Source organism: Giraffa tippelskirchi, chromosome 9, assembly GCF_054371585.1.
Source record: "Giraffa tippelskirchi isolate mGirTip1 chromosome 9, T2T-mGirTip1v1.2.pri, whole genome shotgun sequence".
Classification (NCBI taxonomy): Eukaryota; Metazoa; Chordata; class Mammalia; order Artiodactyla; family Giraffidae; genus Giraffa; species Giraffa tippelskirchi.
The window spans coordinates 34,244,323-34,257,999 of record NC_137283.1 but is presented as its reverse complement, the minus strand read 5'-3'; the positions used below and the strand labels follow the sequence as shown (position 1 = coordinate 34,257,999).

Here is a 13,677-nt window from a genome sequence, read left to right as displayed (position 1 = left end):
CAGGCACAATGGTCACTGTTTGCATGAGCGGTCTCACGGGAGGTCCAAACAAGGAACATGGTGCTGGTGCTGAAAACTAACTGGAAAAACTGGGAGGGGCCGAAAGGAGGGAGGAGACGCCAGCCCATAATATATCCTACCAACCTCCTAGAATCCTTTGCTCTGGAATCCACCTTGGGTGAGAGACGCTCGTGCCACCAGGAAGGACCTGAGTCAGAACAACCATAGGCCAAGCAAGATGTCCGGTCAGAGACAACCCAGAAACTAAACCCATTCCTGTGACCACAAGCTACATGGCAGGGGGGTTCTCCTGGGTTTCCTTGCCTTACTGCTCTCCGCCCAGGCGCCCCTCCCCAATAAAGTCTCTTGCTTTGTCAGCTCGTCTTGTCTCCTCGAAACGATTCACTTCCGAGTATCAGACAAGAGCTCACTCTTGGGCCGTGGAAGGGGGTCCCCCTTCCTGCAACATATACAGGTTTCATATCTTGCTACCCTCCTACCAAATACCACAAATCCAATTTCCCAATTTGAAACAATTCTAGTGAGAAGCCAAACAGAAATGCACATTGTCAGCAAAAAGCAACATACCCAACCATGACACACATGTAACAAGGAAACAAGATGGGGAAAGTCCCTCTGCATAACCCCTTACAGGTTTTCCCTACAGCAGTGATTCTCAAAATACAGTCCCTAAACTCAGCATCAGGCCCCCTCCTTCCAAGCTCGAAATGCAAAGTCTTGGGCCCGACTCTACATACTCTGAATCAAAAACTCTAAAGGTAGAGACTCAGAAACAGGGGGCCCTTTAACAAGCCTTACAAAAGATTCTGATGTACATTCCAGTTTGATAACTACTGTCCCAAAAGGAGATGTGAACTTTTTCAAATTTTATTTTAACTAGGCATAACTTTACTCTTTTGTCTTGTAAATTAAAAACATGATTCCTTATTAGGTGAATAAGATAGCTCTTAAATAATAGCAAACTTGATCTTATCACCTTAATGGGATTGTCATTTTGACAAAAAGTTGTACAAAATGGAGTTAATGTTTTAAGCATTTTCAAAAATCAAGCTTCATATTCCGTATCTGCCCCAGATCTACTTATAAATAAAATGGAACAAGCACATCTAACCTTATGCCAATGTTGTGACTGTTTCAGGTAGCAGTTCTGATAATTAGCAGTAATCAGCAAATTTAAAAAGTGACTGTAAAACGTCCTGTAAGAAATCCTCGAAAGACTGAAAATATGAGTGTCTAATGGCCCCACGTCCAGAAATTTCACAGACTGTCTTTACCTGAAGTTGTTTTTCTAATTGCTTCTAATGAAGTCAATGCATGTGTTAATTAAATATTAAGTGCAAATGTGAGTACTTATAAGATGTGCACAGCTCTTCAGAAAACCAGAGTGCTCAAGTCACTCCCCAACTCTAGAGAGCACAGTGTTGGGGTTCCCAAATCACTGCAGTTGACACTCTGCAGCCACCACAACAGTGCTCATTATCAAATTTCAGAGACAAAAACCATGCCCATGATATGGCTTGAGGATAGTTTATATAGACAAGTTAGCAATATGAATTGCTAGCCTTATACTAAGTGCTACATTCATAGTATATGTTGTTTCATTTTCACAATGGCCTTCCGAAGTTTGTATTTATCCTCAGTTACAAACAAAAGAACTGAGGTCCCAACAGACAAAGTAACTTATCTAAAATTGCACAACACAAAAACCAAAGCCTGAACTTGAATCCAAGTAGCTTTCCACATAAGACTCACTTTTTTTTTCCCCTATCACACATATGGCTTCCTTGAGCTTCCAAGAAAACCCAAATGAAGGCACTTCCACTAAAGGACAGAGAAAGAGGTGACTAAGACTTGAAGCACTTGAATGGAAACTTCATTTGCCAAGAAATGGTCTCTGGCAGACTCAGATTTCCCCCCCTTTTCCTTCTTTGATGCTCTGAATCACAGCTGTACATTTCTAACAAAAAGATATATGCATCACAGACAGTCAATTTGAGAAAAAGAATAAAATAGGGAAATAGTAAGAAATGGCTACACTGGTAGCTGTGATAAAATTTTAATTTGAACATTTTCTGAGACCAGATTTCAGCTTATCAAGTGCTATGTAAATCCCATGCAAATCCCCCACAATGCCTGCACATATTCCCACGTCTCTCTCTCTCTCTCCTCTTTCTCTCCCTCTCCCTCCCTTTCTTTTTTTTTTTTGGCTCTGCCCTCCCTGGGATGTGGCCCTCAGAAAATTCAAGTAGAAACAACAAAACTGTGATTGCCCTCTTGGCTCAGTGCTCTGGATGGAACATTTGCTGCAGTGGAGATGACAAATCTGAGGGAAGTTTCTGATTGGTATTCGGTACATACGTTCACTAGTCTCCTACAATGGCAGCACTAAATCCAAACATCTAGAAGAATTTGTATACACATATTTTTTAAGTGTCAGTTTCAAATGCCTCAGCCTAGTTACAGGCAGACTTTTGCCACCCTGCTTCTTTAAAAATCAACGCACGCACACAACAAACCACCTCTTTGATGGACTCATTAGGCAGAAAGTTTTTCACAGTTGAACCCAATGCCTTTGAAATGAGAATTCAAATGGAAACCAAGGAAAGCTCAATGCCACCACTGCCCTCTGAGTCACTGCTGTCATCTGTCATTGGGTCACTAGCCTGGGAGACATCTCACACACGGCACACACCTCTCACTGCCTGAAATTACCAAAGCCTCTCCAGCATGGCCTTTGTAACTGTTTAACTGCTCTTGTGGAGAAGGCGATAGCACCCCACTCCAGTACTCTTGCCTGGAAAATCCCATGGACGGAGGAGCCTGCTAGGCTGCAGTCCATGGGGTCATGAAGTGTCGGACACGACTGAGCGACTTCACTTTCACTTTTCACTTTCGTGCATTGGAGAAGGAAATGGCAACCCACTCCAGTGTTCTTACCTGGAGAATCCCAGGGACGGCGGAGCCTGGTGGGCTGCCGTCTGTGGGATCGCACAGAGTTGGACATGACTGAAGCGGCTTAGCAGCAGCAGCAGCAACTGCTCTTGATTGTTCCAAATCTATCCCCTTTGCATCCTTCAGGACTCGGCTTAAATGTCCACTCTTTGAAGAGGCCATCCCTAGGCTAAAGATTTCTTGTTGTTTAGTCACTCAGTCACTAAGTTGTGTCCAACTCTTTTGCAACCCATGAACTGTAGCCTACCAGTCCACAGTGTAGGCTCCTCTGTCCATGGGATTTCCCAGGCAAGAATACTGGAGTGGGTTGCCATGCCCTCCTCCAGGGCATCTTCCCAACCCAGGATCAAACCTGTGTCTGCTGCACTGCAGACGGATATTTTTACTGCTGAGCCACTAGGGAAGCTAAGAAGATTACTCAACTATTTTCTACCAGAATATTAATCATTATAAGTATTTCATCTATTTTATCTATAGTATATCTCTTCTACAATGTGAATTCCTTGAAAGCAGAGACTTTGTTTGTACTGACAATAGGGTATCTTGAACGCCATGGCTTTTATTGCATGCTTGCCAAGTAAATAAATAAATAAGCAGCTTGCTTTTAAAATTTCCACTCCTAAAAGCTTGAGCTCCACATATGGCAGTGAGAAACTTTCTTCCTTAGATCTCTGAGAGCCAGGGCTACCCCCCTGCTAAGGATGATGGAAGGTATTTGCCTTCACAGAATACTTTCAAGTAGAATCTGGAGCAGAAACACTGAGGGAGGGGCCTAGGGAGTCAGGGCACCCTCCAAGTTCAGGAAATCCACGTAGCACTTGACAATCTGCCTCATTTGGGCTTCAAGGCATGTGTACTTCTCCCTACTGTTTGGGCAGAGGGTGGCTGGCTTCTCAGCCTTTGCTGCTATATGTGCTGTGTGGCTACTGAACCAGAAGATGAGCACATCTGACAGCTGCCCCAACACTGAGTGAGCTTAACTAGAGTAATGAACACCAGGAGTGCATACACTGAACCCAGGTATGAGGTATCAGTGAGGACCCAAGACTAGTGAATCAATTATCTATTCAAATGCTAGCAAGACTGCCCTGGACAACTTTTCTGGCTCATTAGTATAAAGACCCAATAAAAACTTGCTCAAGAAAATTTAAATACACTCCTGGTGCCCTTTCCCATTCCATTAGACATGTTGCGCTTAGGCAATTCTATCTGAGCCCAAGTCTTCAATTACTATCTCTATGCTAATGAGTCTTCCAGGCTGGACCTTTCTCTTGAGCTTGTCCCATATGGCCAACTGCCCCTTGGACATGGCTACTTGGATACCTTGCAGGCATCTCAAATTCATAATGTGCAAAACTTGCCTAAGGTCACGCTGATAGAAAGTGGCAGGTTCATTTCAGGTTCAGATGACACGAAAGACTATACACAGTCTTTCCCTCTCATGGATGGGGATGCCTGTAGGGAGGATGCCACTGAACTGATTAGCTTGGGTAAATGAACCTCAGGGAAATGAATTCTACAGCACAAATGGCAGTGAACACTGTCAATAAAATGCTACCCAACCCCCCATTAACCTGGCAATTGTAAACGACAGTGTTAGCTGGGGATTTCTTAGACAATGATGGCCTTACAGTTGCTGTAAGAAATTCATTCGCCTAGAATTCAGGGGGTCTGCAGGGAAGCAGGTACAACCTAATAGCCCTTTATTGCTTACTTAGCTTTTAAGGTGTCTCAGTTAATGAAGGATCTCCCAGGACAGGGGATGAGAAGGAGTGGAAGAGGATGGAGATCATCAATCCATTGTTCTCTTTTAACAATCCTCTTAGGAAAATACCGTTTCTTGAGCAACACAATGCAGGTCCAGCCAGTCTTGTGTTCTGCCTCATTCCTTTTGTTTTCGTTCACCAACACAGTCTTAGTTAGCCCCATCCTTGAACAGAGTGCTGTTGTTCTCAAAAGACACAGTTTCATTTGCAGCTTGTTTCCAAGCTTCAACTCTTTCCAATTTTCATAGATGCAGTTGTTACCAAATGTGCACCTGCCTCAGGCATCAACTCAGCCAATTTGCCCAGGGATGACCATCTATCCTTCCCAGGGAGATGCTCAAGTCAGACTGGCTGTGCTACACCCCCCACCCTTTCCACATGCTGCCTTGAGATTTTTTGGACATTACCCCTTGCCAGATTTCTCCTGCCCTTGATATTCTCTGTTTCCAATTATCTTTGTCCAGACAGATTATTTTTAATTGAATGTGTGGCTTTTTTTTATCCCCCTCATCTGAGTTGGCACCAAGAACTTGCACATTTTACAACAGAATCAATGGATTGGAAGTGGATTTTAAGTTTAGGGATGCTATTGTAGATCAGTTTCTTTTTCAACATTTATTTTCATCAATTCCTGAGAATTGAATGCCTTGACTCGTAAAGATTGAGTTTTTATAGATTCTTTTTTTTTAATGACACAGGTAGCATCAACACTAACCCTGTGCAGACATGCACCTATCTAATGAGCTAAATATTTCTCCTCTATTTTAGTCATGCACAAGACCCCATCTCATTCCATTCTGCAATAGATGTGCCCTGTGAGGTATGTCTCATATTTACCTGCTCTCCCAATTAATCCCTACTTTCCTTCTAGACTCAAAATACGGCTTTCTACTGCTGCACAAACTCCTTAGTGGCTTTCCCAAATCCCCAATCAATTAAAAATGGCTCTGCCTGGCTGAATTTTTGGAGAACTTCGCTGATGTGAAGGATCAGTCACAATTTATCACATATTACTTTCATACAAATACTAGATAGGACACTGATGCAGAGAATTTTGGAAGATTTTATAAAAACTCTCATTTTCATGGTGTTAAGTCAAGCTATACTCGTATCAAGGTTCATTTGAAGTAAGAGAAATTTTCTAAGCTTACATTTGTATAATAAAGTGTTATTCTAGCTAATTAAAAAAAAAATTGAGCGTGCTAGCTTAACTGAGTATTTTTTCTGCCCTGTGAAGTTTCAGAAAGTGGTTAGCATTCAGTGGCAAACCACGGCCATCTATGAGGTTCTCTAGGAATTTACTGAAATTCTAACTAGACCCCTAAGAGAAGCAAGACTAATTATACACCCAATTCTTAAAAAGCAATTTATGGCTATAAGTCTCTGAATTATAACTGATCATGAACATCTTCACACTCCACTCGATGATTAGACCTTCACTCATCCCATTTCAAAGATTACTTCCATATGAAAAAGTTAATTTTAAAATTAAATAACTATTGATCTTTAAGTTCAATGCCATGGAACAAAAGTTCCAACATTCTTCAGGTTTCAGAGCATCTGTCCTCACATTACAGAATCAAACAAGAAGTTAGTACTGATAATTTTATTAACGAAGGAAAACTCTTATAGCAGAAAGATCATTTCCTTACCTGCAATATACTTCTGTAGAGGAACTGGATTTTTAGCATAAACTTAGTCTAAGTCCACAAGTTAACAAATTCTTCCCTCATCCTCTCTGTTTATAACTCCACTCACTGGTTCAACAAGTGTAGATTAAGCATATCCTAGGTACGAACCACAAGGCAACACATGGGAAAACTGTTAAAAATGAGCCAAGGTCCCCTGTTTCAATGAGCTGGGAGACAGATAACACTACAATAGAATCTGACAAATAAAAAGGGCATAGGGAAGCTTGGGATGTTGGGAGGAAACCCAGGATGCTCCTGACTGGAGTAAAAGATGAGGAGGGTTTCCCAGGTGGCAGAAGTGGTAAAGAACTTGCCTGCCAACACAGGAGACACAAGAGAGCAGGGTTCAATCCCTGGGTCGGGAAGATCCCCTGGAGGAGGGCGTGGCAACCCACTCCAGTATTCCGGCCTGCAGAATCCCAAGGACAGAGGAGCCTGGTAGGCTACAGTCCATAGCATTGCAAAGGTCAGACACAACTGAAGAAACCTAGCACACACGCTCGCAAGCATGGGAGGAGAAGGGAGAGATTCAGAAAGAAGATATGGAAATGCAAACACTCTAAGACACAGTGATTATGACAGCACTATGGCATTTCTGTTGATTTCAGACAAATGAAAACAGGGCTGGGTAGCATGGGATGGAACTAAAAAAGCAGGGAGGGGCCAGACACCACAGGGCTTGGTTGGCCATGGTAATAAGTTTCTGCATCTTATTCTCATTTCAGCAGGAAGACACTCAAGACATTTATTTAGGATGCTCAATTTGCTTTAAATCCAGCCCTATAATTCCATCTTTGGGAAACATAAAAAATTTCCATACCAAACCTACCTGTGGGTTTCATCCATCATGTCCAGTGAGCCACTGTTTCGGGAGGCAGAAGGATAAACTAAAGCCTTGGCAAAGAACTTAGAGAGATGACAGCTCATTGATCAAACATGAATGTGTATGCCACAGTTACTGTAGATAGTATAGGAACTTCTATCCCCAAAGTCTGACCAAACCTTAGATGTAGGAAACATTTCTTCAGTGCTGATTAGCAAGGCTCCTAAGGTGTAACTTTCAAACTAAACCTGACATTTCACACTTACAAATTAAATATTTCATGACTCATATGCTTCAGGTTTGATGCTATGCCACACGGAAGCACTTTGTAAATAATCAAAATATGCAATCAAGAAGGCAAAGGCACCTGTGGAGAAGAGAGAGTTATTAAGCCACAGAGATAAAAGATGTTTTGCCAGTCAGGGGTATCAAAACTTCCCTCTCAAGTTTCTTTCTCAGTAAAGCCTTTAAACTACATCAGTAGTTGAACCAGAGGAAAAGTGATCAATAAAATACTGACAATTAGAAGGCCTGTCAAACCCAAAGTTATGACAATGCCAGTCCAACCTGAGGCTGTGTCTGTGTGAATATACAACTGCATAGGTACAAAGAGTTACGCATCATTAGATAGAGCATCAATGTACACATACTAAAAAAGCATTTCATCCTCAAAAAGAATGAAGTTGGACGTCCTTCTACATACGACCTATTGACCAAAGTAACCAACCCTACAAATTCAACCCACTTTCTGTAAGTTGAAAAATAATCTTTAGAACTAGCCTAACAAGATCCATGATTCTCCCGCATCTAAACTTTCAATATGAGCTCCAAGACTGCTCCAACCATTTATAGATGAGACTCAACCTGGTTTTCCCTCTACCTTAAAATAATATTAATAGTGAGCCCATTTAAATGTGGAGACTTTAAAAAAATAAAAGAACAATTAAGAGAAGATAGTGAGACCTAGGAGAGGAGGAATGACAGCGTCTGCTGGGATAAGGATCCTGTGGCCACTTGAAATGAAGACTAAGGAGTCTGGGCAGAGTTCTCTGTCCCTGTGGAGAAAAAGGGAATTTGGTCAGAAGAGCAGCCATGGGGGAAAGAGCTTGATCATAGGTGGAGCAGAAAGAGGGAAAAGCTGAGAGATGCCATTTTCTCCTTAATCCAGAAAAGCTTTATTTTCTTAAAAAAGTATTTGGGAAGAAGGTTTCAATCATTTATTTCTTCTAACTAGGGTTTAAGTAAATACTAAGATGGGCAACTGTCTTACTGGTCGTGGCGGGAAGAGGAAAAAAAGGAAGGTAAATAGAGAAAACAAGACAGGAGGAGAGAAGAGTTGATGCATGGGGGTGGGAGAGAAGGCTAAAGAAGAAAGAAGAGGAGGAGGGGGCATTTCCTGGCAGTCCAGTGGTCAGGCTGTCGCATTTCCACTGCAGAAGGAGTGAGTTCAATTCCTGGTCGGGGAACTAAGATCCCACATGCCATATGGTATGACCAACAAAAAGAAAGAAAAAGAAGAGGAAGGAAAAAGGAGAAAGAACAGACAGAAGATAACATTCCACGTCTTCTGACAGCTTTCTGAGACCTTGCGTTCATATCAGTTAGCATTTCCCTTATTTTCTCTCACCCCACCTACTGCTAAGGTAGCTCATAAAAGGAGAAATCCAGCCAAGAATCGAAGAGTAATTTCCCACTCTCATCCTATTATATTCTCCCCGTTCTACACTAGCTCTGTGGCTCAGAGGGGGAAATCTGAGGTTCCATATGAGTTAACAAATTGTTCTAATTTAACTAGGCTCCAGAAAATGGGACAGACCCCACACCCCAGCTTCTGCAGGGTAGAAACTAGTTTAAAACTAGTCTGTTTCCAATAAAGATGGATGGATACACATATATGATAAATAAAAGAGATCTCTGTTCCCTTTTGTGTGACAGAAATGTGCTCTATATTCACATCACTATCACTCAGTTTTTTACAAGTATAAAAAGAGTTGAGGAAAGAAATATGTGCAGCCTGACACATTTCTTAAACCAATTTCCAAGGTAGAGGTGGTTTGTGACACATCAGAAATGAAAACCCTCTGTCTCTTTGTTTCCAGTCCAACACTTAGCACATCGGATTATAGAGTCCTCAAAAGTTTTGAGAAAATTCATCTTTGAGGCTGTGTCTTTTGCCAAGACTTTGCCTTTAAAAGTGAGTTGATTCAACCACCTCTGTTAATACTTCTGAAGCTTCCCTTCACTTTTAAGAACTGCTGAAAAAAAACAGATTGGAGGACAAAATATTTAAATCTCTTTCAGAAACATCAGGGTTGAGGTTTGGGAAAACGAAGATGTGAAATTACAGACAAAGCAAGGACATCAGCATTTTTTTGCTAACACAAGCTTCCTGCAAGACAAGATACATTTAATACCTTCCTTTCTGTTTCTTATCCATCAGAGTTGTGTTTAAGCAAGCTGACATCCAATTCTGTCACCTCCATCAACAGATAAAAGTGCTCACTTTATGTGTTATATGTAACAGGTTAAAAATTCAAGACATGCTTTTGTCAAGCAATTTGAAAAGAAAATCAGTAGCTCTAATTTACTTATGACACCAGCTTCTGTATTAATTGAAATGCAAACTATAACTGGTGTAAATCAGAGCATGCTTGATATGCCTAGAAGTGTCTGGTGTGCTGTAAGTTATGAGGAATAACTGTCTCAAAAATCAGTGACCTTATGGCCAAAGGTCCTCCAAAGAGCCTACTCAAGGAGAAAAGAGTGAACATAGAAGAATACAGAAGTCTAAGTTTTTGACTTTTGAAAGTACTCTTTTGGAGATCACCTAATATTCATTGGAAGGGCTGATGCTGAAGCTGAAGCTCCAATACTTTGGCCACCTGATGCAAAGAACTGACTCATCGGAAAAGACCCTGATGCTGGGCAAGACTGAAGACAGGAAGAGAAGGGGACAACAGAGGATGAGATGGTTGTCCAGCTCAATGGACATGAGTTTGAGCAAGCTCTGGGAGTTGGTGATGAACATGGAAGCCTGGTGTGCTGCAGTCCATGTGGTCGCAGAGTCAGACACAACTGAGCGATGGAACTGAACCAAAGAAGTTATTCCCAAAGACTTCACAATCCCTTAGAGTTGATTTAGAAAAGCAAAATACTACAGGAGGGAGACAGTTTAGGCATAACTGAAAAAGTGAAAACGTTAGTTGCTTGGTCTTGTCCAACTCTTTGTGACTCCATGGACTATAGCTCTCCAGGCTCCTCTATCCATGGGATTCTCCAGGTAAGAATATTGGAGTGGGTGGCCAATCCCTTCTCTAGGGGATCTTCCTGATGCAGGGATTGAACCTGGGTCTCCTGCATTGCAGGCAGATTCTTTACCATCTGAGTCATCAGGGAAGTCCATAATTGGAAAAACATAGGCTTAAAATGGGTAAGTTTAGAAGATCCTTGATTTTGAGTATCATGTCTCCCCTTACATTTTAAGAGTGCTTATGTACTAAGTCGCTTCAGATGCATCTGACTCTTTGTGACCCCATGGACTGTAGCCCACCAGGCTCCTCTGTCCATGGGATTCTCCAGGCAAGAATATTGTAGCAGGTAGCCATTTCTTCCTGCAGGGCATCTGCCTGACCCAGGGATCAAATTCTGGTCTCTTATGATCCTATACCAGTAGGAAGGTTTTTCACTACTAGCACTACCTGGGAAGAGTACTTAGTAGTGTCTAAATTCATCTACAAACTTCAGAAGGACAGCAAGAGGATAGAGCTGCCACTTGTGATGGCTTAAAAGACAACCTAAACATTTTTTTCACACTTTTTCCATTGACAGGTAGAGTCTATGTCTCCTCCCCTTTAATGGGGGCTTTTGGACAACATGACCATGCAGAATATGGTAGAAGCAATGTTGTGCCAGTTTTCAGGCTGAGGGCTTAAGAGACTTCCAGTTCCTTTCTCCTGGACACCCACTCTTGCACCCCAGTCACCACAGTGTGATGAAACCAGGGCAGGTAGAGAGACCACTAGCACATGTGCTGGCTGACAGTTCAAGGTGAGGTCCCAACTATGAGCCAGCATCAGCCAGAACATGAATTAGGAACCCCCAGGATGAAAACAGCTGCAGTTCCCATCTGAACTGCAGCCACACAAGAGACCAGAACAAGAACAACCCCCCAAACCAGGGCAGATAACATAAAGTTGTTATGCTAAACTGTGTTGTTTTGGAAAGGTTATGGAGCAAGAGATTATTCAAACAGCACTCTTTAAATATGTTCTCAATGAAATTCTTTCTGACATATTCCTATAAATTTTGTCCATAGTGCTTTGGGATGCCTCTGGGAACCTTACCACAAGAGCACCATTCTACCTTTATTCCCTCACAGGAAAATCTCCAACTTACTATGTATTTAGGCAAATCATAGTTAGGAAAGTAATCCTATTGTGAAGTCTTGACCCTGAATACAGGCAGACCCCTCTTTCACAGACAAAAACAGCTTTTCAGAACCCATTCCTCAAACATTATGAGCCAGTTGCTGCCCAGTGTCATTGGTTGCAGACCATACTATTTGTGGTCATAAGGATTTGGGATACCTCATGATGCAACCTCACCCTGTCTGCTGCCCCCTCTCTCTGCGGTCCCAGCCCAATCAAAGCTGCAACCATTACCATGGAAACCAGCCCAGGAAGAAGCTCGAAATTCTTGGTCAAATCCTCTATGCTATCACTCACAGAAAGCTCTGGAAGGAGAAGCTCGCATTTAAGTAAAAATGGTTATTTCAGATTCTGAGAGGCACCTATTGCTTTCTCCCATTGTTTTCTCCCTATGAAGCTACAAAAGAGATTCCAAAAATAAAAACAAATGAAACTAGTTTGTAACTGACTTCCAAAATTACACTTAACTGCCTACCTTGTGGGAACTACTAAAACAAGTGATACAGAACCAAGGATGTTTGTGCATCAGGCTGATTCCACCACTAACTGAGAAGGGCAGAGACTAATAATAATTAACTCCGAGTCAGAAAGACCTCATTTCCAGTCCTGACTCCATTACTAAGTAGCTGGGCAAGTCCATTTGCTCATTTATATATTCATTCAACAAATATCTGAGATATCTACTAGGTCACAGTAGCTTTGAGAAAACCCTTGGGATACAAAACAGACGTACTCCAGAAAGATCTACCCATGCCTAACACACCACTAGGCACATAATCTAGCTGCAGGGAAAACAAAGGTGAATGAGATGAAATCCTTGACATTAAGGAGCTTTCATTCTAGCAGTGAAGACAGAGAAAAACATTTAAAGGAAAGGACATGTTGTGATAAGAGTCAAGAAAGAGACATATAAGAAGTTGAAACAAAATAACAGTTTCACCTTAGTGCAGGTAATGCTGTTTCAACTCTTTACATGTGCGTTTGCCTATCTGTAAACAGTCATACACTGCACTGGTGTCACAAGGGTGCAAATTTAATTACACTGAGTACATATGCTATGCTTGGAGCACAATGATGCTCAGTAAATGGCAGCTAGTTGTATGATTAAAATGACACATCAAAGTACCTTGGGAGTACCATTCCACCACAGGCCATGAGCCCTGAGTGTCCCAGCAAAGAATGCTAAGTCCTGACCACTCTTTGCCAAGGCCACCGACAGGTCTGTGTCTGCAGAGAGCAATCTTGAGGGGAAAAGTCTTGTCTACTTCCAGAGCAAAAAGCACGTTTGCATAAAAGAGGTGGGTCCCCCAAGCTCCCAATTCCTTGGCTTTGCAGCAAACCCAGTGCACACAGTATTCCCCGAGGCCCCTTCACATCGCCTGCATGGGATGTGGGGAGCTGATACATATGTGATGCTCTTGTTGCCTGTTGTGCTGTGACTGATTAAGTCTTTTATCGGACCCAGGAGCCTTATGTTTTCTGGAAGCATGCATGATACCAGTATAGGTGATTCTAGTTCATATGCAGGGTAGAATCTCCAATCCTGATAGCATCCTTCCAAAATCACCAGTGACCTTTAACTTAGTTTTCTACAGATAAGTCCTCAGTCACTTCCTCCCTGACACAGCAGACTCTCTTAATGATGGTTTTCAGGTATCATCACAAAATATATACACATCACACAGCACCAGTCTAAATCACCTCCAATTTCTTCTCCCACCACCACTAAGCAGGGGTTTCTTCTATTCCTCATCACTAGAGAACTATTATATGATTTTTTTTTTCCTCTAGCAAGTCAGAAAGACCAAAGGCCCTATACAGACACAACTTTAGAATCAGCGTATAGTACAGTGATGAAGTTATGACAAAAGACAGTGAGAGGGAACACCAAAGAATCATAAAAACAAAGGTGGCAAATTTGCAAATGAGGTAAAGCACATAGATTTGCTCTCAAATGGAGATCTATCTAGGAAGAAAAATGAACTTAGACAAGTAAG

General features: G+C 42.0%; 1 protein-coding gene across 20 annotated transcripts in view; it reads right to left on the bottom strand.

Moving 5' to 3' along the window:
- Nucleotides 1-13,677, bottom strand: part of MAGI1 (membrane associated guanylate kinase, WW and PDZ domain containing 1) — a 635,735-nt gene that overhangs the window by 328,622 nt on the left and 293,436 nt on the right. The window lies entirely within an intron of this gene.